This window comes from Meleagris gallopavo, chromosome 2, assembly GCF_905368555.1.
Source record: "Meleagris gallopavo chromosome 2, MGAL_WU_HG_1.1, whole genome shotgun sequence".
Taxonomy (NCBI): Eukaryota; Metazoa; Chordata; class Aves; order Galliformes; family Phasianidae; genus Meleagris; species Meleagris gallopavo.
The window spans coordinates 54,723,326-54,749,902 of NC_139405.1; the positions used below are offsets into that span (position 1 = coordinate 54,723,326).

The 26,577-nt window shown below is 35.7% G+C and overlaps 1 long non-coding RNA gene across 1 annotated transcript in view; it reads right to left on the reverse strand.

The window, feature by feature from the left end:
• Positions 1-26,577, reverse strand: part of LOC146544985 (uncharacterized) — a 70,335-nt gene that overhangs the window by 21,002 nt on the left and 22,756 nt on the right. The window contains exon 3 of the long non-coding RNA XR_014881390.1: positions 25,520-25,598. This is a non-coding gene — a long non-coding RNA (uncharacterized LOC146544985). The remainder of the gene's footprint in view (positions 1-25,519; positions 25,599-26,577) is intronic.

Below are 26,577 nucleotides of genomic sequence, written 5' to 3' on the forward strand. Positions count from 1 at the left end.
GGGAAGCCAAGATGCTAGGAACATTTATTTCATTCATAGTAATGCACTTTTAGAACATACCTTTAGGCAAACATTTGTGCATTTTAGTACAAATATTCATGGAGCACACATATTCTTGGTTGCTTGCCCACATAGATATGAATTTGATATATACTCATTCTTAGTAACTTCCAAGGTTTTCTGCCTTTTCCCTTTGTCATTGATGAAAGCAAATGTAAATATTGTGTTTGGGCACACCAACATTTCAAGTTACTGCCTGAAAATGTGTGTTGAAGGAGTAAAGGATTGAGGAGAAACAAGAGAAAAAAAAATGAAAGAAGCCTTTCTTCGATGAATAAAATTGATTTTTCTGTTTTTGTAACTCAGAACATGAATAGGTGAATGAATTTACACAAATTCAGCTTCATGCAGAGCCTGGGAAAAGGTGGTGAAAGTACTGGAAAAGTGTGCTCTATAATCAAGTCTCCTAGAATTTTAACATTGGTGAATTTGCATATAATTAAAAGGTAATGGAACATAACATTTCCGTAAGTTCCCATCTAAACTGAAACAGTAGAAAGTGTAATTTATTAAAAAGAGCATAAGCAGCATTTTCCCTTCCTTTAATCAGACCTACGACAATCAGAAAAATCAAAAGTAAATCTAAACCACATGTGTATAATTCAAAACATAAACAGATTCTTTAGCTTATATACATACTGTGAGAAAATACTTGGGTAAATAGCATCACTGTGCTCCTGGGAAACAATGGCAGAGATATTGTATGACTGAATTTCCAGAGACTGACATTTCTTTACAGAGCAACATATAAAAATTTATTGTCTAAATCTTGCTCTAAAATCTATCATGTTGTGGGCAATTTGATCATGTTGAATTAATCCTTCTTCTTTTTTTCTTAATGAGTACTTCAGGAGTTATGAGAAGGAAGATTATTGAAAAAGTAGCTTTTATGTGTCCAAAAGCTCTTGACATTCTTCGGTTAATTATGTAAGTGTCATTAGAATTTAGAAATTCATAATTGAGACTCAGATTGTGAATTTTGGCAAATATGCTACCACCAGAGTTCTAGACTGAATGCAGTGTGTGAAATAGACTTTGCTACTTAAAGAAACTGAAGAAATACTTGTCCTCTTCACCAGAAAAATAAGAGTTTTGACATGGAAAGCAAAACATTCTCTGAATAGCTTATTGAACTTTTCTGGAGGTCCTCGAGTTCATATTGCTGTTGACACTGAAACATTTCATCGTTGGTCAGAATTTCCAGTCTACCTAACAGCTGGATGTCTATTCCTAGCAAGAGTACCTATATTACAATCACAAATTGGATGGAGCAGATAAAAAACTTATCAACTGTGACTGAAATCAGATCAACAATAATAAAAATAAAAGAAAAAAATCATGTTCCTTTGCAGTAATTTTCAGATTACTGAAAATTTGGTCCCCAAAAATTCAGTGTCTCAGATCAGAAAAATCTTAAAAGCTGTAAAATTAAAGCAAAAAGTGATTTTTATTTCTTGGAATAATTGAACCCATTAGATATATTACAGAAAGTATATTGATATTTCTGCCCCTGTTTTTGAAATAGAAGAAAAACAAATAAACACATACAAAACAGAAAGTATTCAGAAAGCCTTACACAACTATGAAAGAAATGTTGAATTTCATCTTTCTCTGAGGATCTAAGTTCATTTTTAACCAGTAACTACTGCACTGTAGAAACTGATTATACTGCTGTTGAAGACAGTAAAGACATAAAGGAAACAAAGCACAGGTAGGTCTATTGTTCTCACCCTGACTAATTGCATGTTTAAAATTAGATGTTCGTTAAAAAGCCCTTAATGGAAGTACAGAGGGAAGAGGATTAGTTCCTAAAAAAACTGTCACTATTCATTGCTATGCGTATAAGGAAAGCTTCTTTCCTGGCTCTGCATCCTGCGCGGTAGGTCAGAGAAGATAAATTCTTATCGTGAGAACAGTGACTTCAGCTCATGGAAGCTTACAATATGGCAACAGCACTTATTTCCTTTCATAGTAAATTAATATAACTCTCATCATAAAAAAACCTATCTGTCAGAGACCAGAATTCTTAGGAAACCTCATAAGAGACTGAATATGTTCTCTATATACTTTTTTATTTCTTTAGTATGTAGCTAAAGGAAATACAATGAAATTAATGTAAAACTCCATATTATACACAATCAAACACTGATAGAGGCTGAGTTGCTGACATGCAAGGTCATAGCAGCTGTGCTAAGTCTTGGCTTATCCCCAAGGTTGCCCTGACATTCCTGGTGTTACTTACAATTTTGGAAGTTAAGAGCAGATTTATTTACTTAATAGGAGGCTCAATATATTGCTCTAGAGCTACCTTACTGGAAAAGCTGGTGTATATCAAAGGTTCATGTTTATGAAAATATAAGGCAAGCAAAATAAATCAAAAAGAAAATTCACTGAGAACTTTGAGAGGTACCGGTAAAGAACAACATACTTATTTTGGCTAGATATTCATTGTAGATTTAGATGAAGAACATGATTTCGTCCAACATTTTTGTGGTTAATTTGCTGCCAGGATGTTTATACGAAGTAAATAGCTGGAATTGGAAATTTGATTCTCTGCTTACCGGTAATATCTCTAATCTGAAAAGCATTTCATGAGTTTAACTCAGAACCTGGCTTATGTGCATTAAGGATTTCACATTCACTACAATAAATTTCATAATTTTCTCCTGGTTATGGTCATACGTTGCCATATGTCTCTTTCACACAAATGCAAAGGAAAGAAGAAAAAGAGGTTATAAAATATCATTACCCAAATACTTATTTTTCTTCAGTTTTTCAGAACAATTGTATTACCTAGAAGACTTTACTGCACAAACTCTTTGGATAAAATTTAGTCAAAAAAAAGTGTTTGAGAAAAGCAGATTCCAGTTTTTAAAATCATGTTAATTGAACACTAGACCAAACATCTGTAACCTGGATGAGGACTGGAAATTAGGATACAAATGGTTATTATATTTATTTTCTCTTCGGCCATTCCCATCAACATTGGTAACTGATTCTGGCACTCCTTTACTTGAATGTGGCTGTCCATTGAAGTGAAAATTCTGCTTTCTTTCCCTTTAAATGAAGGCAGCTTTCTGAAGGAGCAGTTTCATTTACCAGATTAGTAGAGGAAGCCCTAAGAGAACAGAAGTTCATCCTACATGAGAGTAAAAATCATGTTCATATAGCATTTGCCTCATGCTTTAGGCATATACCAGCAAAGCTGCTAAACTGCAGACGCTGAGCATCAAACTTGCAGAGTGGATATTATACAAGGATACAAGGAAAAAGGATAATTTGCAGCTATCAATAAAGGTTTTAAGGACTTTCTTATAGAAGAGAACTACTAAATCACAACCATGCAATTGCAATCTCAAGCCGTATGATTTCCAACCTGTCACAGAGTCTTACCATCTGACATTTTCATCTTTGCAAAGGTCAGAAATCTGAAATAGAGCACCATTATCTCATAATGAGTATTGAGAGAGATAGATCCCTTATGCATCTGCATAGTTTGTTATTAGAAACACTACTGTGGACAACATCTTAATTGTTTGCCATAAAATGCTAATCTTATTTTTTCTTTAAGAGAAAAAGTATTTGTCAAAAAGGTACACCTCAAACTGAGCCACACAAAAATAAGGCTTTTTAAAATAAGGCTTTCAGAATACATTGTTTATGTATCAAAACCTCACATTTTTAATTCTTAAGAGCTGGAGAAGTTTTTCTCTTCATAATGGCACACCACTGTTAATCAAAAAGTCTACTCTGTACTTCATGGAATAAAGCCAAGGTAAAATCGCATTTCACCTGAAGGGCAAGGCAAATGAGCTCTCTTGTTTATCATCTACTTCAAGTTTTTTTTTTTCAAAGAATATTTGAATTTTCTCTCTTAAATTACACTAAGACACTGCTGGAACTTAAGCTGCCCTCTGCTGGAAGGAATACCTTTGGCCTTTTCATGAAAAAACAGCGCAGTGAGTAAGGGCCTGTGTTTCTAGACCCCAAAAACTGGGTGTTCCTCCTTGGCGAAGCCTGCAAGCAGTTGGCATGGTCTATGTATCCACAGGCAGATGTTTGATCGTTATCTGTCTCCAGCACAAATAAACATTGAATTTTACAAAAGTAAATGAACATTGAATTCAAGAAAGTAAAAACTAGAAAACTGTATGGTTAAGTAAAGTCAGGAAATGCCAGAGGTAAAGTTTCAAATGGAAATGTGACTCTAATCCCATGTGTGTATGCATTTACAGGGCAGATTTTAATTATATGGGGGAAAACCTAATTATTTATTCTACATAATTTGGAGATGTTCTTCAATTCAGGTAGCTTTCAGTTTGGTTAGCCATATGCAGGAATTTGCCTGAATCTATTCTTTACATTAAATTCCCTAAAGGTGCTTTCTTGTTTTTTGTTGTTGAAACCAGCCCATCCATAAACATCAGATGCAAAACAAACTCATTCATAAGCAGACTGAGAACACAAATTTGAATTGCTGGAATAGTCTCATTTTTAATTAATAAATTATTTAGTAGAATAAAACATTTAGCCACCACTTACTATCAAGCCAAATAACTATCCATAAATAGAATTTTGCATAAGCAAAGGACAATTAAATCAGGACAAGCCTCATTGTGTAACCACCTGTCTACCTACAGTGAATGAAGGATGAATTAAAAACATTTGTACAAACATAAATAGTTAAAGGAAAACAAGTGAATAGCGAGTGTCTCTACCATGCTATCTCTTTAAAAAAAAAAAAAAAAAAGGCAATAAAGCAGCAGCACTGATTAAACTTTTACTGTATATGAAAATTTCTCCATGTTTCTGACTGATACAGGATTTCTCTGGAAACTGCCATGAAAAAAAGGCTGATAAAAGAGACTGGGAAACAAACAGTATACAGAAGGGAAAGTCTCCCTTTATTTCTTAGTTCTGGTTTTGATTTAGCTTTCATGATGGATCTGGAAACCACTTCTCCTATTCTGAATTCATTCTGAGGAACAGGGGAAAACGAGAATTGAAGAACTTACTTGCTTCAATTTGAGGTAGTCTGATTAATCTTTATTTACAGATAAACAATGAAAAATAGCACACATGCTGCTGTGTTCAAGGTCATACCTATCTGTAGATGACACAGATATCAGATCTATTTTTAAAATCATTTACATTATTGAATGTGCCGTTCTACAATCAGACACCTGAAGTTAGGCACAAGCTACACACAAAGGCATAACTTTGTTTAAAATCATACCCCAGACACAATCTAGTCATTCAAGTTTTAATCAGAAACCAGAGTTGTAGTTCATTTGCAGCTGATTTTTGTCAGACTAAATTTCATTTTACAGAGCCTTTCAGTAACATGAGCGAACCCCTGGCAGCAGGAGTTTGGTACAGACTGGAGAAGCCCTTTCCCTGTGTTACCTGGAAGCAGCACAGTGTTCAGCAAGTCTCTTGGATCCAAGCAGATGTGGTGGAAAATGTAATTAAATGGATTTTTTTTTTCTTTCTTTTTTTTTTTTTTCCTGGGGTTGGTGGTTTTGCATTGCTCTGGAGCAGAAATGCTAATAAAGCATCAGTAGACACAGCCGTGTTTTGCTGCAGAGAAGTCAGAGCACAGGGCGTACACACAGAGCGTGTTCGCAGAACCCAGGCCTGGGGACGTGTCTAAGCCAGTGCTAGCAGCACAGCTGGGTAGTATGGCATGCGTGCTTAAAGGCCTCCATCAAAGACCTTTACGGTTTGTAATAATTTAAACCCATGAAGGAAAACAAAACCGTCCTGACTCCCCTTACTGAGGGAAGTTCCTGATTTGAGTACATCTGTCTGACATGTGCCTATCCCTTCTTCCAGGTCCCGCAGCTTTCCAGCAAACAAGCCACAGAGCTGTTTCCCACTCATTCAGACAGGAAAATCCAGCAGTACAAGAATATATTTTTCTTTCCCTTCAGCTGAACCTCTGCCCATCATGGGCCTTGCTTTAATAGAGGGATTCTTCCCTGTGTATTTAAACATATAGGAAAAAGGAAGCTGTCCAGAAGTACACAGTGATCTCATTGCTGTATCACTTTTCCCTCTAGCCTATTTCGGACTCCAGGGTAGGATCCTGGGGCTTACAGCCACCCAAGAGGCTGACTGACCTTCTGTTCTCTCCCTTGGTTCTCAGTACTGTGCAAATGAATCAAGAAACCTGCAGATGTTTCGGGTAACATAATATTTGACTGTTAACAAATGCGGCGTTGCCTTCATTAGTGATTTCCTCCTTGGTTCTGTGACACACAGTGGAATGCTGTGGCAGCTGATGAAGGGAAACTATCTCAGTCTTAAATCTAGATGAAATTACTGTTACTTTGTGTGCATACAGAACTAACATGAAAATTAAATTTTAAAATAAAGAACAACAAAAACAAAGACAAAAAACCACTCAATCTAACTAGAAATGACTGTGGAAGGAATGTTTGAAAAAGGAAATTTTAATTTCCAGAACCAATTTAAAACTTCAATGACAGAAGCCAGTGAAGAGAGTCTTGTGAAATCATTTGTCCCATGATAACACCTCAGAAGCGCTGACATGTGGAATAATAAATAACATTTCTCACATTTCTTTCTTACCATCCAAGAAAAATGCATTACTTTCTAGAAGTTTTGAGAGAGGAAGAATTATTCTTGCTTGTGTTCTTCTATTCTTCTGCGAATAAGTTATTAAGGAAAGCTATGTTAAAGAAATGAGTTTCAGTATAAAAATGTCTTCTTCTATAATCACGAGGCATAAGATAGGGAAGGAAGAAAGCAATAAATTGCCAGGTCTTCATTCAGCTACATGAAAATTATGCTTTTCTATTGGTTCACTGCTTATATATTCCAATTAAATGCAGCTTTTATGAGACTTCTGCAAAAGAAGAATCTCCCTACCCAGTAATTTGAGCTGGTTTAAGGGAAGTTCTGAATTCTAAACCAAAAATCTTCCAATTGACTTGGAAACTTGCACAGACAGCAGAACACCAGGCTGGTGAGCTCTTTGCAGTCTGTGTTGCTAGGGAGACCAGGAGCTGATTTTGGAGAGCAATGTAAGTACATTTATATAATAAGGAGTTGCAAGTTTCAGTGCCACAAGTGTACAGATTTCTCTGGTAAAATGTACTGGAAATCTTAGAGAGGTATAGGGTTTTTGGTTTTTTTTCTTCTGTTGTTGTTGCTTTTTGCACTTTCCTCCTCTCTAATCCTCCTTTCCCTACTGCCTCCTGGAACATATCTGGAAGAATTAGAGAAATGTTTGAGACAACATTTTTCATTTATTTATATTTATTTATTTGTGCTCTCATGCTATTTGGGTAATCAATAGCATTGGAGTAGTCGAAAGATTCTGAAGATTAAGAACAGACTTAACCTAACCCATGCCAATACAAAATACTGGCTGGAGGCTGTACACTGCCCCAGCTTCATTTGTGGGAACTGTAAACAGCTGACGGGCAGGAGCCAGCTGTCTATTGAGAAACTGTAGCTCTGAATCATGACCGTGCCTTCTTCCTTACCCATCAAGCAGAGAAGTAGGGCTGCTGGAGGCAGAAAAGCTGCACCTTGTGTTGTTAACTGAAATACTTTCTTGCCTATCTTTAATTCTCAGGCACATTGAATGATCATGGCATTCAAGATAAAACCAAATGTCCCGAAGTTCTCGTGCCTGGTTCAGTTTTACTTAGTTCTTTGCATCTCAGATGTATGCATTAACAATGTACTGAAAGAGCTCTACTTTTCACATTTGTTTAAAAGGGGATGTAGTTTTGTAGATTATACTACTTCATTGCCATTGATAACAAAAGCCCTAACATATTGACAACTACTGTTGTCAATAATTTCAACACAATTTTGTAAATAAATGACAAGAATCACAGATTTCTCTTTTTTGTTTGACATTTCACATGGAAAGACACAGACGTGTTTGCATAGTGTGAAACATGTACATTTGTTAAATATTTACTTTTACCACCACGTTCATAGAATCATAGAATCATTTAAGTTAGAAGGGATTTTAAAAGGTCATCTAGTTCAACTCCCCTTCAATGAGCAGGGACACCTACAGCTAGATGTTGTCTCACCAGTTTTATAGTTACATCAAGACTAGAATACTTAGTGAAGTAATTTGAAGAAATATATTTTGCATTTAGTTCTAAGAATTGCTGGCATTTTGGGACTATAAAACTGTCACTACAAGAGATTCTATGATCACTGATTTCACTCTGGAACACCAGTAGTCATACAAATTGTTTGTTTGTTAAAAACAAAGGTCTCTGAGGACTTTATGGGAAAAAAAGAAAAAAAAAAAAGAAAGAAAAAAGAAAAAAAAGAGTTAACTGTCATTGGGAAAGCTTTTCAAAGACCCTATCTTGGTGTATTATGAGGGCTGCTCCAAAATTAATGCCTCATATTTTACAATGTTAGTCCTACAACATCAGAGGCTTTTGGTGGTATGGCAGTAGAGGTTGAACCTTCCCACCAATATCCTGTTACACTTTGTTTCTGTGTGACAGATAGCAGCAGAAGGGCGGTCTGACAAATTGGCATCTGACATGGAAGTGCACACGTATGAATAAAAGGTGTCACTGGAAACCAGACAGTGGATGTGAGTACAGCGAGGTGGTGGGTGGTGCGTGGCATCACAAACAGTGTGTCACCTCTGCTGATGCAGATTGTTACAGATGTGGCACCCAGGCTTTTGTTCACCTCTGGCAATGGTGACTATGTTGAAAAAGAGTGTTCTGTAGCTGAGAATTTGCTCTATCAAACGGTGTTATTGTGCTTTTTGTATCTGTTGTAGTTACCATGGAAATAAATAGGAGGCATTACTGTAAGACCTATACAGTAATTTTTCTGTCACAAGATGACAGAAAGACTGTTCTCCTTCTGGGTGATTCAAGGCTCCCTATAATCACGTTACAAAGGAGAAGGAGGTAATCTTGTAGCCTTTGACTCTAACAGTGATAAAAGAATTGCTCTTCTGTGTGCTGTCCCATCCTGTGGTGCAGAAGGGCAACAGTCCCAGAAATTGTTGTATCTAGAACTCCAGAGAGCTGCCTGGTTGCTACTAGGATCTCTCTCAGTGGGACTACTGAAGTTTCAAAAGACTATGCTTGAGGAGGGAGATGTGTCCCTAATGTGATAATTCCACATTACATCATTATCTGCCACCTGCTCTGATAACCTACACTCTTTGAATCTTTGAAACAGAATGCCCTGAAGAGTGAATTCTGAGGATTCCATATGATGAGATTTAGCTTTTAAATGTTCTTCCAAAGGTCTGAATTTGCAGGATGATTTAGAGGCTTGCTTTCTTTCCAGTTCTTTGTTCAGAGATGTTCCTCCATCAGAAAAGTAGTTTAGCCCAACTCATACGAAATAAGTTGCTATGAATCATAGCACCATCTTGAAGACCTTTAGTTCTATGGGGAGTGTAAATGAAAGGACTTTAATTTGACAGTAAGCCCCGGCCATTGTAAAATCCAAGAGGAAAGCATTAACATTAGAAAAGAGGTCTCCTGTGTGTTGAAAAGCACAAACAAAACTCTCCTAGAGCTAGTGGCCAAAACTCAACTTCTGTATAAGGTGATAAAATCTTCTTAAATATAAATTGATATTTAAATGATCCTTATTTTTGAGCACTTTACTCCTTTTATGTTGTGGAAGAAAAAGATTTTTTTCCAAGTTTATTGTAAAATCCCAGTGTATATTTCTTATCATGTTCTGTAGGGAATTGTTCCTTTCTACAAAGGGCAAGCTCAACTTTTTGAATGCAGAGGGGAAAAAAGCAGTGAGAGAAATACAGCCTGGAAAAACTCTGAGAGGAAAAATCTGCCTGCATTACAGTATGGTGCTGACTCAGCACTGAGATCTAGAGGAAACAGAAAGGAAGAATCATTCCCAAGAATGCAGAGAAGACTTCAGTGTTTATTTCAACCCACAGAGTCACTGCCATCTACTAGGGTTTTGGAGAAAGGACAGTCATCCTGCAAGAAACATTGGTTAGGATTGATTTCTTTCAGACTTCTCTCATCCAGCATTTCTGATATCACGAGTCTGATGTCATGACCTCCCAAGTCACCTTGTCCCACTGCATTTGCTTTTGTTCAAACAAGTAAAAAGTAGCATTAGAGTTTGGAGTTTTTCATAACTTACTTGCAAGTGTGAAAGGAAGACAGTACTGTGATTCTGCTTCGTGATTTTGACAAATTCAGTGTGCAGACAGGAGAGAGGCACACAAGTACCAAACAACCACTGTCAGGAATGACAGGATCAGTATATCCTCTGTGTTCTGCTAGCATATTTGTTATTAAACCACTCTTCACGTGATAAGGATAAAAGGATTAGAAGAATGGGAAACCATGACACTAAGCAATTCATAGAGCTGCAGCATTAAATGGTGCATATCATAGACTCTACTGAAGACTGCCTATAATTGAAAGGCTTGAAATTTGAAATAATTAGGACTAATTCATCACTACAGTGATCAAAGACAATTTTGAGATTCAGTGTCACAAATTGCAATGTTATAGTGCTGGATGGACCTTGGAAAAGCAATAATACATATTTTTTTCCCCTATGAGTTAATTACAAATGGAAATGGAAATGGATAAAAGAAGCTGATTTATCCCATTAGGACAATAGTTGGTGGTAACTGCCAAGGCAGCATCTGGGAAAGCAGAGGATTATATTTCCATGTTGAGGCACCATTATTGTTATCAAAGATCATGGAATTCTTTGCTTTCTTCTACCTTGAAAACTAAGGATGAGAATAGAGATGAATACATGGACTTCCTTCTCAACTTTTGCTTGATATTTCTGGATGAAGAATGAAAGGAACAGGAGACTATACAGACTTCCCCACGTGAGATGAGTCATATCTCTTTACCTATATCACATTTGAAACTGCACAGGTGAATGCATAATACATGTCCAGCTGCAGGAACAATAAGCCTCACCTTCCAGGAGAGAGTCTAGGATCAGAAAACAATGGTGCAAAATAAAAGGACAACCAATAGAAAGAAAGGTGAGAAATCTTGACATTCCATTTCCCAGTGGGAAAACTATATTGTTAGTAAGGTGTGCAGATTTACAAAGGGAGAAGCCAGACAGACTGAACATATTATAATATTAGAGGAGATGGTAGTTTGTAACTACACCCCTACAGATACTGCCAAGTATCTGCTCTTGAACACTAATAACAATATACAAACATTAATGATTTCAAGATTGATGCAAAAGAATTCTTGAAAATAGAATATTTTCCACTAAAATATTTGGTTGTCTAATATTTAGTATCTGTGTGTGATCAAGCAATTAAGCCTACAAGCATTCCATTCCAATGGACTATCAGCCTAAATTTTAAAAGATGCCAGATTTGTATTTGCTTCCTCAGGTAAGGAAAGAAAAAATGAAAAGAAAAAAGATTAACTTTTACTAGCTCTTTTTTTATTTTCAACAAATACTCCTTTTTTTTTTTTTTTTCTTCATTTCAGTGAAACCATAGGCAAAAACCACTAAAATTTCAGTATGACTTGCTGAATTTCAATCAATTTGTATATGTCAATCGAGTAGACAAATTTAGTCATTAGGTTATCATTACCAAGTGAACTCAAAGATACTGTGCAACAGACAAGAATGAACATGTACAACACTTTTCTCATAGGCTACTTCAGAAACCTGTCAAAGAGATTTCATCCCTGCTCTTGAACTTGACTTTTAATTCAGTGCTAATAGCAGTCAGATCACTTGCAGCCTCAGCCTAGCAAATTGTTTCCTTCTAATAAGAGTAAAGGAACAAATCCTTGTAAAATGACTAATTTGTTCACAGATAGATATTCTACTAAATTCTGTCATAAAGGAGTCCTATGTGTTTTTTCATAACACTTTCAAACCAGTTCTAAAATCCTGGCAAAACACATACCTCATCTTCTGGAAGGGACTGAATGTTGCATGTATCATTTTTGTCAGTAGTTACTCTACAGAGAAGTCTGATTTTCTAGATTGTCTATTCACCAGACAAGCTTCAAGTGAAAATAAAAGTTTAATTAAGAAAAGCAAAAGGTAAAAGTCTCAAGTTCAGTTAGATAAACTCCAGATACTCAAATTCTAAGACCATTAAAAGTTTTTTTTTTTCCACTTTACTAAGAACAGAATCTTACTCCTTTTTCTCTTTTCTGGCATTATTATTGCATATAAATATAGTTTCTGAATCTACACCATAATGACTGTGATGACTTCACTTCTCCTATCCTGTCTTTCAGAAGAAGCTAATAACAGGAGTTGCACCTTTAGGTAATTAGTGAATGTATGATGTGGATGGAATCACGCATAGTGTGAATGCATATGGATGAGTAATGAAGAGAAAGAAAAGTTACTTCCAATAAATGTAGCTTTTCTGCTACATTTTATCCAAGGTTGGACAAAATGAATGTCAAAGGCAAAAAGATGCTTATTGAAAGAAGTAGACTATGGAACCACCTGCAGAAACTGACAAGGTCACAATAGAAGTGTGAAAGTAAAATATTAATCAACTGGAATGGAAATCCCAAGATAACACAAGAAACAAGGACAGAAAAATTATGTGGTAAGAGCTCAGCAAAACCTTCAATTTGCTTTATAGAGCTGGGGAAAGGAATTATAAAATTGAATAACTAAAAAAGCATCCCTCTCCCAAAAGTTATGAATAAAATAATATACAAAAAGGTGCGGCTTTTGGAAAAATGTTTTGCTTCACTGGTAAAGTATTTTGATTTCACAGAGTAGCTGAGATGATGTAAGGGAAATGAATCCACAGGGGACAAAGACCACATATCAAAGCCAAAAACAAAGTCTGAGTCAAGCTTATACTACATGAAAATTCATTATAAAGTGAATATATGTTCACATTATATAGACAATAATAACGTAGAACTGTATGATTACTCCGTATGATGACTCATTTGATGAGGCTTACGGAGCACCTTTGATTTGACAGATAAAGTATATCTATTTATGATCAACTTTCAGCAAAACTTAGACTTTAAAGTACTGAAGTCTGTTCTAAAAAATGACAGTTTAAAAAAGAGTCTTGGTAGATATTTCTTAATCCAAATATTGTTGACTACATTCTTCTTTCTACAAAATTTAAAACGCTGTTAATTTCTATCTTCAGCATTAATTGCTTCTTGCTCAGTAGGCATCACCACACAACTGTATCCACTCATTTTTTGATAACTTGACCCCATTCAGGTTGGGGGCAGCCCAGAGCACTGATTAAAAAGCCTCAAATTAAGTAACTTAATGAGAAAAGTAGGCGGCATTGGCAAGAGTTTTCTTTCACAATAACCCACATAGAAATTTGATTTCATTTTTACACCAAGCATTCAGTGCTTTCAAAATCCAGATTATTCAAAACTAAAAAAAAGGTCTTGAAGCAGGCTTATTCAGTCATTCAGGATCACAATTCACTAGGATCACTGGTGAAATACAAAGCTGAAAGTCATTCAAGTTCAAGATGAGAGACATGAAAGAGCAAAACCACTTTTATTTATCCCACTGCAATTGCTCTTCACTATATCTTAAATGTCATTTGCTTTGATTTTACACATTTGAAGCTCAGAAATCATCCAGAGAAAGAAACAAATCTTTCATTTTCATGGTTTCATGACTATGGAATAACTAGAACAGTTTTACTTTGGACTATTTACAAGAATCTAGCTATAATTAAATATTTCCTATGCCTGACTATCTGAAAATGTTTAACCAAAGGTACATTGAAAGTCTTTAAGAAAACTATCTGGAGAACAAACTAGTCCACACATGTTTTATCTAGCAAATGCATTGTATCATATTATTTCAGTGTGAGGTTATGCAGTAAAAAACAAACTTATTCAGCTCAAAAAAAAATCTTGTGTGTAACATTGACAGACCTGAAAAATACTCCTTTCCTGCAACCCCATTAAGGAGGTAGGAGATATTTCAGAGCACTGATCTGTTCTTGCGATTATACCACATCATGTTATTGATCAAATCAGTTTTATCTTGTGTTTATAGCTCAAACTTGCTCATAAAGTTGCCGCTGTTCTCTGGTGAGTTGCCACTGCCTACTTTGTCAAGCAGAGTTGAGCTGGAGGTTAGCAATCTTTTAAACTTTAGTATTTCACTTCTAGCTTCACTTCTATTTTTTAGTATCTTGAGCTCACTAGAAATCTTACAAGTATTTTTTTTTCCACTGACAAATGTTTCAGAAACAAGTTGTTTCATGCAAAGATAAGAATTCCAAAAAGAAGAAAAATAAAATGCTTGCTTTTTTCATAAATCTATTCAAATTCTTATTTTCAAGATTTATATCATTTATTTCAAACCACGAAATCTGAAAAGTGAAAAATTCAATTTTAGATACAGTAAATGACTTTTCCAATCAAATATTCTCCACAATTTTTCTTCAAAGGAAATTCTGAATTTCATTTCTTTCATTCTATAGTGGAGTGAAACATTGTGAAAAATCCTAAAAATCTGGTTTGTTCCTAATTCACATAGACCTCTCATTTTACATGCACACGCATACATTTTTCATTAAAGCTTTTATAACCGATGCAGTCAGAGTTTATATTTATTAATTCTCCCCAAAGAAAGTTAGCCTTTTTTGCTGCCTTTGAAATATCAAATTTTTTACCTATGAAAATTTTCCGAGTGTATTTTTAAAGGTATGAAGAAAATTCATCATTCCTACAAGCTCCATCTTTCAAGATAAAATATTTAAACTTCAAAATTTAAAATTTTGACATCTTAGAGAAAAATATTTCTTATCATTGTAATCTTAGCTTTACTTGCAAAGCATAATGTAACAGGTATGTGAGGTAGGAGTGGCTCCCCAGCAGCACAAACTGTGCATAGAAAGCCGGCATATGTTGTTCCTGCAATTTCTGTTATTGATATTTCCAGCTTAGAGCAGTCTCTCTCAGCTGAATTATGAAAAAAATAAGAGGTAAGAGAAGCAGCTACGTAGCTTGGCAGACACTGACAAGAACATGTGTGCACACTCTGTTGGTTCATGCATATGAGCCAGCACACGCATGCATGTATAAAGGTGGATGTCCTCTCCACAACATCCAGAAAGGAGACTGAGCTGGTAACAGCATTCTCACAGTCCGCAGCCAAGCAGCATGCTGGCCAGCCTGCTTGAGCTGGCCCTGATGAAGGCAGAGTTGCCAGGCTCCTGCTGTGCCTCAGGGCTTGGTTATGAAGGAGTCAGCCCCACTGCTTATCCTTATCCTGGTTTGAGAGAACACAAAAGGAAAGGCTTCCACTCTTCACTTGTCTTTGTAACTTAGCAAGGAGAGAAAATTTTTGTTGTTGTTGTTTGTGACTTTATGTATTCTAAATACAAAATAGTCTGAATGTTATGCTTGAATATCACAGTTAGATCCCCCCCCAACCTAAATCAATGCTTTCATGAACTCGAATATGAAAGACAAGTGCTTACAATTTTATTACAATATTAATTACAATAGATTAGAACTTATTTTAGATCTACAATTAGTCCAGTATTTCACTCAGTAGGACACCAGACACCAGCACTGCACAGCTGGACTCCTGGTGATATCACTGCCATTGGGTAAGTGCTCCCCCTTTGTTGTGCATTCACCATCCAATAAGTACACGTTTCTGTCATCCTGTATTCAGCATTGTTATCATTAAAACTTAGCAATGTTTTTGTGACTAAATGACGGTATTTTGTGACTAAATGACGGTTTCTCTGAAGTGGTTACCGCTGAGATGTTAAACATACTGTAATTCCTCACTGCAATCACCTTTTAGCATATTTTGTGCATGTTGCAGAGTGTATGAGACTCTCACAACCATCTACCAACCAGATCTGAGTGTTACAAATACAGTGTGCAGTTCTGAGCATCTCTGGAGAGCTCTGACTCACAGCTGCTGGAAGCAGTTGGCCCACCATATTTGCAGACTGTTAACTGAAGGCACCTGGTATTTTAGACTACAGAAAGAAAAACCTGCAACAGGGAAATGCATAGCCCCTTCCTATTACTGGCTTTGGCCGATGAATTATACGATCTAACAATTTATTGATGCGCTTTGTATGTTTTGCAACACAACTGTCTGCTCACACCATACACCGTACATTTGCAGGAGATATTAACAAAGCTGTCTACATGCAGAGCAGTGTGCCATCATGTTTTTTTAAAATAACTATTAATAAATATAGAAAAATGTGAGAGCTGACTGGAAAAAAGAAAAAAAAAAATAGACATCTTTTTGTGGAGATACTAGAGGTTCTCAATTTTTCCACATGCATACACGCATATAAAGACTTCTAGTTTGCCCTGTATTTTACTCATCAAAATCTCAGTTCATTCTAAAGTTTAGTCCTTCTTCTGGGACCAGATGAATTTTTTTCTTTTTCATTGGAAGGAAGCAGGGCTGAGTCAACTGGTTTCAGTGGCTTTTTATTCTTTTCTAGTGTTGTCTGGAAGCAATTTTCTCAAGCTTTGTAATTTATTTGTCATCTTCCTCAAAATCCCCACAAAAGAGAGAATGAGAGCCTTCCTTTGGAATTAAAAACAAACAGAAGAAACCTTGACATTTGATTTTTGTACATATCTTTCATATCCTGAGTGTAATAAATACATGTTTCAAGTACAGATGCCTGGAAGCTTGAAGAAAAAGAAATCATGACTGAAGTGATGTCTTATGCAGAATAGAAGCACAGAGTTGGCATCTTCAGGGATTCAGCTATATATTAGATATAAACACAAGCCCCTACTATCCTTCAGTATTGTAAAATCTAGTATGTAAGAGGATGGAGTGTATCCCAGACTTTGATCCTAATCTTTAAGGGTTTCTTCTGTACAGTTATTCCAACAAAGCCACTCTACAGTAAGCATCAAATCCAATAACAATGTCCTTTCTTACAAGTGCCATTTTCTTCTGTTTCACTTTTCCCCCCCTCACTCTAGGTAAAGAGGCTAATGGCCTAAACAACAAGATTAAGTTTTGGCAATATAAGGACAAAGCAAGACAGGAAACAATCTATTAAAAGCTGGAGTTCTATTAAAAATAATGCGTAAAATACTTGTCTTCAGTTGTTACATTTTTTTTTTTTTTGTATCACTCATTTCTTCTCCTAATTTCTTAATCAAATGCTTCTGCTGAACCAGAGTTGTGGCAGGATATAAAACTGGTTCTGAAAAATCATAGATTCTATATCATCCTTGCAAAATTATTCAACTCTTCAGCTGTGCCTGGAATCTAGCACGCATATCTATGAGAATTCAGCTTGACCTGTATTCTGCCAAAATGCAGTATTTTAGTATCAGGTGTTACATTCTGTCCTGGATATAGTTTCTGGATTGATTTAAAGTTCAATCCCTCATAATGCATGCATACAATCTAATGTCAAAATGGAAATAGCATATCCCACAGAGGCCTGGTTTATGCTCAAAGTAGATTGATGCAGCTTGAGAGCCAAATATGGGGAACAGCTTTCCTTCGCAGCACTAAAAAGTGATTTTAGAGCAAGCTGGCATCAACACTACAGTAGTTCGTAAACATGAGTTATGAAAAACAAATATCTAATAAGAGGAGCAAGTATGATCTCTCCATATATCTAATTATCTCTTATCTCTTGATAATCTCTTGAGGTTACCAAGATTACCTCAGACTTACTGGACTGAATGCTAGCTTGTTAGCTAATAGTCGTGTAAAATTTATTTTCAGACACAATCACTCTCAAATGATACAAACAAATAAGAGCATTGAACTTATTCACTGCTACCTTAAATCCTGTTCCAGACAGTCTTAGATAGGACAGTCCTTATGGATTAAACCAATTACACATCAAGATATTCTGCAGGTCTTAGAATAACCACCTTGGCCTTGAGCCACTTTGCTGCCTTCATCACTGAAAACATACAACAGCTATAAGCTGCATATTTTCCCTTAAAATCATGCACATTCTCAAAATTTCCTCCATTACCCAAGCACAAATATTCTTGTTTCGAAAAAAAAAAAAATCATTTTTATAACTGAAACTTTGGCAGATTTATATCGGAGAATTTACGTATCTGACAACATAAAAGCCTATCAATCTCTTACTGTTACATGTCATATAGTCCTTTTCATGAAGGAATCAAAAAGCGTTAAGGATGCCTACCTACACTCCTCCTACTGGAATCTTCTTTTAGATCTCCTACCTTCGGTGGTTAGGAACTATATTCTAACTTCCAACCTAAGTTCGGTTATGACAAGTTTAACAGTTATTCACTTCTTCTGCTATAAGTGCACCTCTTCAGCACATATGTAGAGAACAGAAGGCTCCACTTAGCTAAGCTAAACAAAACAAGCTCTTTTTCCTCATTCTGTAGAGCACTATCTCCATTTCTTGCCACTATAGGTCTCCTTATCTCCATTTTTCTTTAGAACAACTGTATTCAGAATATGAGCAGACAGAACTGCATACAATTTTCTAGAGAAAGGCATTCACAAGCTATCTGATGTTTCCTAGAAAACACCTCTTTGGATGCACCTCAGGATTATGATTTCTCTTTCATTACAGCCATAACAAAAAGATGAAGTGCCGTCATTTTCTGGTTGATTAATCTGATATTTATGCAATGCTGATATTTATTCTCCTATTTTATTTGCAGATGCTGAACATTCATGTTGTAGAGGACTTTCTTCTGATTAGTAAAATTAGTACTTTCTACTGCTACTACCATGATAGAATAGTTCTCTCCTGATGGTTCCTTAAAAATCCTGTATTAATCAGAAAGTCTACAGGCTGAAGTAGAGAATTTGAGCAACCTGGCTCAAAGATAGTACTGGAAACATGATTCAAGTTTTAAAACTTGCTGTTTCTTCTGCTCAAATTATATTATTAAATTATATCCATATTATTATTGTGTTTTTCATGTGTTCACACATTTTCAAATTAGTTGGGCTGACAGAGAATATTCTTTGTAAGGGTGAATAAGTGGGTGACTTTTGGCCTAATTTCTCTTGATCCTGTGTAAAAATGTAGAATTCGCCACAATTTTTCTTTCCTTCTCACTCTTCTTTAAGATAAGAGTATAATCTAAAACCTTTGACAGCCAAATACCCATAGTTTCAAGTAATAAAGTAGTTGCTGCAAGATGTCCTGTGACATTCTATAACGAGTTATTGCTCGTCTGACTGTGAGATCTATATGCTTGCAGTCTTAGTTACTACTACCATACGCTCTGGAAGAAAAAATTGGATTCTAAATCATGTCCTGATTGAGTAGTTAGGCTAGAAAACATGGATCCTCCTCCAAAAGATAGTAAACTCACATAGCTCATTTTATTATCTCAATTTCTACTATGAAGTAACTTTGACCAGTTATTAATGTATCTTATTAAGAACACTGATTATTCCAGGAAGTTTGGAGAAGAGAAATAAGGTAGATGTCATTATTTTTAATCTTTCTTTTCTTTTTTAATGTTTACAAGATATTACAGAAAGACTTATTTGTAACACTAGATGTTAAATATATGCCACAAACTCCACTGGCTGAAGAATTCACATCTTGCTCTTGGAATTCTTTTAAGCTTGTTGCAGAGTTTAGTTCAAATAGAACACAGCTTCTAGATGATCTGGACAAAAGACATCATCTGCTATAATTTAGCGTCATAACCGAGTTTACAGTCAGACAAGCTGAATACACTAATCTACTTGGCTATTTTTCTTAATTTGCCTCTAGAGAAGTTTACTAGGAATTATTAATCACAATCATCATAATTACATACAGCTCAAATTTTCAGAGTTTTAAATCTCTCAGAAAAAAAGGCTGGCAGGGTCTCATTTTGTTGATCCATATGTGATAATCACTGGAAAGAGCAAATGGTAGTTAAAGAAAAACAGTGGATTTTGGCAGCCAGCTAGAATCCTGATCAACCAAGGAGAACATTAGCTGTGAATATAATAACAAATACCTCTGACTGTATTTCACCACAACAGGGAACCACCTCTGCCTGAAGATGAATTTGTATTACTCTGTGGCTCTCTCTTATAATGCCACTATCATTACAAACCTTTTTCGCATGAAAGTTTCATACAGATTCTTCTTCAGGAAGTGACAGTACCCTTGGGCTTCCCAATCGATAGCAAATTTTATCTTGATAGCTTTTCATATCTTACTATGTCTGTTTAATGTCATGGCATACTACACAGATTTCTTGCTAGTGTTTATTATATTAGGCATAGACATCCCATGGAAACGGTATGAGTTGTGTTTTTTTTGTTTTGTTTTGTTTTTTTTTGCAGTTCAAACCACTATACACATTAGAACCTCCTCAAATGAATGTGAATAATGTTTAATCGATAATTAGGATGTTTATTCTCTCTAGATATTATATTTAGAAAGCATAAACATAACTATTCTGTTTGCAATAATGGTACCTCTTCTTCCTGAGCCAACAACAGGGGCTGTCTCATTATTCATTCCTTATGCATGACAAACTAAGCTTCTGCAACATTACTATTTAAAACCTCTAGAAAGTATTTCTTGTCCCTCTCATGAATTCCAAATTCTTAGAAAAATCCTCACATACATTTTTCTCAGTTCTTTTTTTTTTTTTTTTTTTTTTTTTGTAGAGCATGAGGAATTCATGAGAACATTTAATAAAATTCCAGGAAGCACTAAGAATTTTTTCTGAAATCTGTTGCATTTTCCTTTGAACACCCTTGGGCCTGGAGCACAATTTAAGTGGTAGCATGATGGAACATTATCTCCCTAGAAAGGTGCTTAGGTGTACATAAATGTGCATTTCACTTATTTCTTGCTATTAAGAGCACATTTTAGAGTATTGCCGATAAACTGTAAAATATTTAGTTGTCAATCACTTCTGTTCACAAGAGTTATTTATTCCAACTAAGATGAGTGATCTTACTCTTGTTTCCTGCAGCATTTCAAGAATATTCTCCTATACAACAAGATCTTCTCAGGGGTATGACTTTGGGATAGTTGAGTCTTTTAAAGCATATAATTTAGTGGTTTACAAGATGATAACAGAGAAGACTAGGTTTCTTCTTTCACAGTGGATGATTTCTTGCAAGTACATGACTAACAAGGATGGAAAGCAAGCAGTAATGGATAAGAAAGCTATCAATAAGCATGCTACTCTGAGAAATGGGTTTCTGAGTACTATACACCCATTTTGCAGTTAGAAAAGAAATCGGTTATGAGCAATCATAAGTAATTTCTTAGCATATTTTGTATATTCACAAAATGTTTCCTTGTACACACACCATCAGAAATTACACAAATTTCAGCTAAGGAGCTACAGTTCCTCAAAGAAGCAAATGTATTTGTTTTTGTTCCTCTATGACACCCTATCTAGTCTGATCCAGACTTGCTGCAGACCCAGGGTTTTCAACCTGGCAAACACTGTAATATCAAGCTCCTCACAGAAGTAGAGAAATAATTTTTCGTGTTCTGTTTTGTTTAGTCTCTCTGTCATATGGAGTTAACAAATAGCTTTAATTATTAGGCAAAAGAAAAGTCATGTGGGTAGTTCTTACTAAGTTATGAACATTTATGTACTTATTAACAACTTCAAGCATGAATCCTAGCAAAGAGGAATATTCTCATATGTTTAAACATTAAAGAGCAAGGACTACATTACAAATACAGCTGATAAAAATGAGGAGACAAGTTCTTGGATATCTGTTCATGTATAATATTATCTGTAAATACCTAACACTGAGTAATTTTTTTGGTGGTATGAAGTTATTGTGAGGAGAGAACTCAAAATTTTATCACAACAACAAGAACATAATGAAGTGCTAAGCTAAGGTTTCTCTCTGAAATCTGATCATGGTTGGAGGTGTTAATGTTTTAGCAACACTGTAAGACTGTAAGACAGTGTGCTAGAAATCCTGGATCATGATATCCTGCAACCTAAAATTTAACTGTATAGCTGTAGCAAAAGCACTTCTCACTTGTTCAGCCAACCTACTCATTCTCTCTTCTGCAGTAAACAAGAGAACGGCCATGGATCACAGCTAGATGACCGTTCTGGTTTTGATATTTGCCCTTCCCATAAGGATTCAAAGACTATGTTAACTCTGAGTCACTTCAGCAGTTTTTAATTTTCTTCCTGGAGTCTACATTGTGGTGTACTGTCCTTAGGAAAAAAAAAAAAAAAAAAAGATTGCTTTAAGTTCCAGAAATCTTTCATAATTGAACCTTGTTAAACTGCACACCAAGATATAAAAGGAAATGATTAAAGTTTCAAAATCTTTCCACTAGATTACTTTAAATACTGATTACATGCCAAAACACTACATAATATGCTGTACAGTACTGACAGTGAATTTATGATCTCTCCTACTTTAAAGGTGCAGAAAGGGAAGCACAGAACTGTAGGATAAAGCAAATATTGTAAAAATAGCTCTAAAGTGAATGGGAAATACATTGCTTAAATAACAGATGTACATTGTTTGACCACCTTCAGGAAATAAAGAGCAGTCCTGACCAGAAATTTTCCTGTCAGATATTCCTGTTAGAATGCTGTAATGACAAATACAGCATACACAGAGTAAAAATATCATTAGGCTGCAGGTAGAAGGAGAATCCTGAGGGTAAAGAGAACAAAAATAAATTGCTGCAAGATCAACAGTGTAACAAGATATTAAAAAAAAATAAAAATTGAACATTGAATTACTTTTAAGTTCTGTGAACTCTCAATCCAAATCTCCCTTCAGACTCTTCTGAGGCAGGATTGTTTAGGACAGAACTCCTCTTAACAACTATCACCACTCTAGCTGGCAAGAATTCTCATCTAGAACTGCAGCAAAAATCCATGTTTTTTTTATTGCCACAGCAGAATAACAAAGCGCGGCAGAGGACCGAAGACTGTGAGGAAAGGAGCAACAAAACTGCAGTTAAATAATTTTTAGGTAAGGGATAACTACCCAGATTATGAAACCATTGAATAAAAGAATCAGTAAGTTTTAATGTAAATTAACTGCACTCTTTTGTCTTGCTTACATCTTGTGACATCAAGTATAAGTGATTGAGAACATTCATTGGAAGGAATATACTAAATTAACCTCACAAGGAAGTCATTAGTACTATTTGTAGTTTTCGTGTAAAGAAATTACTGCATAGTGAGCTAGTTCATGAATTTACAATGCATAAGCATCTTTACATTAATTTCTCAATTGAAGAGATGTGTACATTGAGTCATCTTAATTTCAATTATTAACAACATTCTTACCTACCTTTAAAAGTTTCTATTTATAGTTGTAACACCATAATGCAATGGAAATTGCAGCAATGACAGCAGAGTAGCAAGGAACTAGGCTGCAGCATGTGAGGACTTACTCAGCTATGACAGACATGGGTGCAGAAATAAAAGAAAGAAGCCACTTACCTTCAGAAGCCCTCAGAACGGGAGGGATCTCCAACAAGAAATCCTTGCCTCCCCTGCCAGCCCTTAAATGAGGTCGGGAAGTCATGGATCCTGGCTCCACCCTTCCAGTCCCTCAGATCCATTGCATACACCTGAGCTCCCCTGGGTTGGCCCTGCCTTCCTACCAGGTACCCAATCACTGTTTCAAGACGTGACTTAGCATTTCTGCTACTATAGTTATCATTAAATTGAACAGAAATGGCCTTTGGAAGACTTACTGATTGTGGCAGAAGCATTGTTTAGAGCAGGTGACTAATGTTTAAAAATTTAATATAAAGTGAGATTATTCCCAGCATGGCTACACACTAAAGAAATAATAGCTTCCTCCTGATAACGAAGAAAAGTTTCAAGAAGAGTCACCAAAAGTAGCAAAAACACTGTAAATTCCATCCAAACGTGTTGCACAATAACATCCCATTTCACTTATTTTCAAATACATTAATTTTATACATTACAAAACGAAAGAAAAATCTATAAGTAATTAAGGACAAATATTTAGCAGTTAAACTGAAATGTAATAATGAATATTTGTTATGCTATAATTTTGCTACTATGACTTCCTATCTCTTTACATTCTATGGCAAAGGAATTTAATGTATTTCTCTATTCATGTGTTGGTACGTATATTTCTGCTTCTGCATTGTACCCATTCCTCCATTGATGTGTTGCTACCTATAGGGATTGCAAAGCAAAGTCTATAACTCTACAGTTCATCTATTGTGAGGCCTTCAGGCTCAGTCTTTTTCACGTGATTGTTAGTTTCATTCAATTGATTTGTTTATTGACTTATTATCTTAGATAGTGCAGGAGCTGTATATCTTTTCATGAAAATTTTTACCTTTTCAGTATGCTTGGCACCTGCCATGTTATATTTTCTTCATTCTACTGAAAATGATACCATTTAGTAAATGTATTCAGTGTATTATGTCAACTCAATTATACTTCTAATCTATCTCTTCATGAGTTTTATTCTTCTCAGAACACGTTATATAAAAGTTTGGTATTTTCCCACTTAATGCCTGTGTAATTTGCAATATGTTATGAATCTGACAGCATTTCAGTCTGTATCTTACCACTTTCCTTCTCTACTGTGAATGCATTTTATCAGTTTTCTATCCAAAAGGAAACTAAATAGATTTTTGATGAAGTCATCGTGCATTTTTAAACCACTGGGAAGTCTGAATTAAAAGTTTAGAAGAAATTTATTAATGCAGCTCCAATGCCAAGATGGATTTCTTTTAATGCTATATTTATCAAATAAAAGAAGTTGAGGACTGAGACAGTGAGACAAGAGTGTCATAGAACCATAGAATGGCCTGGGATGGAAGGGGCTTTTAAGATCATCTAGGTCCAACCCCCTGCTACAGGCAGGTACACCTCCCAGGTTGCTCAGTGTCCCATTCAACCTGGCCTTGAATGCTCTTTCCAGGGAGGTGGCATTCACAACCTTTCTGGTCAACCTGTTCCAGTGTCTCACCACCCTCACAGAAAAGAATTTCTTCCTAGTATCTAGTCTAAATCTACCCTCTTCCAGTTTAAAACCACTTCCCCTTGTCCTGTCGCTATGTGCCCTTAAAAAAAGTCCCCGCCCCAACTTTCCTGATCTCATTTAAAAGAACACCATTTTCAATTTTAAGTTTCTTATAACTTTATTGTATAAAATGATTCAGGTTTAGTTTTGTTTTCTTTGTCAGCTTTGACTTTTCTTCCAATTTTTTTTAAAAAAGCTCTTTCAGTGTGTTTGAAAAAAATAAAAGTGTTATTCCTGTACAGTGTTATTCCTATTCAGTGATGAGCTCTAGCATATCCAAACTTCAAAGCATACACATAAAACTTGTCAAGAATATCCTCCAGGAGCCAGATAATTATATACTGCTTCCATCGGCAAAATTATCTTACTGTAAATTGTAATTCAGTCAAATCTCCTAGCCATAAAACTCTCAGTAAAGCATTCTAGTCTTCAGAAGAAAAAAAATATCTAACAATTCTCTCAAAGTTTGTGCTGAGAATGTAATGGCTCTTACCAGCTAATGAAGAACAATGCGGAGTTCGGCGCTAATCTCTTTCCTACTACCCTACAGGCTTCAGAGAGAAGACAAAACCCTATGCAGAGATGAGATAAAAATAGGAATAGGAAAATCATGAGATAGCAGGTGTAGGTAGTGACAAAAGGTAGAGCAAGCATATACAAAAAGCCTCTAAATCATTTGAACACATCACCTACAGCCCATGCAATAAACTCCATTATATTTCTCTTTTAATATAGGCCACACAGTACAAAAAGTATAGCAGTTGCACGTTAGATTTCATTGGGCATCCTGGTGAATATGACTATAGAAATGTATTGCCATCAACATAATGTAATAGAACATGAGTTGTCCTGTGGGAATAAACAGAAGTTGTGCCCTTTATAATTTATACGAAGCACCTCCATTGTATCCACTGCTAAGTGAGAGAGCGCAAAATAAATGAGTCTGTGCAAGTGAGAAAATAACTGTAAAAAATGAAGTGTCTTGAAATAGTGAATTCGTGCCTTATTTATGTCACAACTTACCAACTATGATGTTTCAGCAAGTTGTTTAAGCTTTTTTCATACTAGTGCTAAGCACAGCAAATTAATCTATAAAGGCACCTCATCACAGCTACACTGATTTGGGTATTCACATTAGTTTGGATGTCCTAACACTATAAAGCACCACTATTATCCTCACACAATATATGACCATCAAAGAAAATTTGCATTTCATGAGGGGTCTTCCTTCTACTGAAACTAATCTAGTTTAAGCAGATCCTATTAATTCTAAATCCTTTTAGTCTGTTGCTTGCAAATTTGTTTATTTATTGCTCATTCAGTATAAGTAAATAAATAAATAAATAAATAAATAAATGTAATTAAGGTTATTCAAAACTGTTCTTCAGTGCAACACCAAGGTGCAGTGAGGGTCAGCCCCACCTGGGGAAGGGGGGAAATAGTGAGAGCTGAGGACAATAGGATGGCCAGCAGCTATGGGACCATACCAGCCCCACAGACCTGGGGTAACTTCATCTGGTTTACTGCTCAATGAGCCCGGCCATGGTGGTT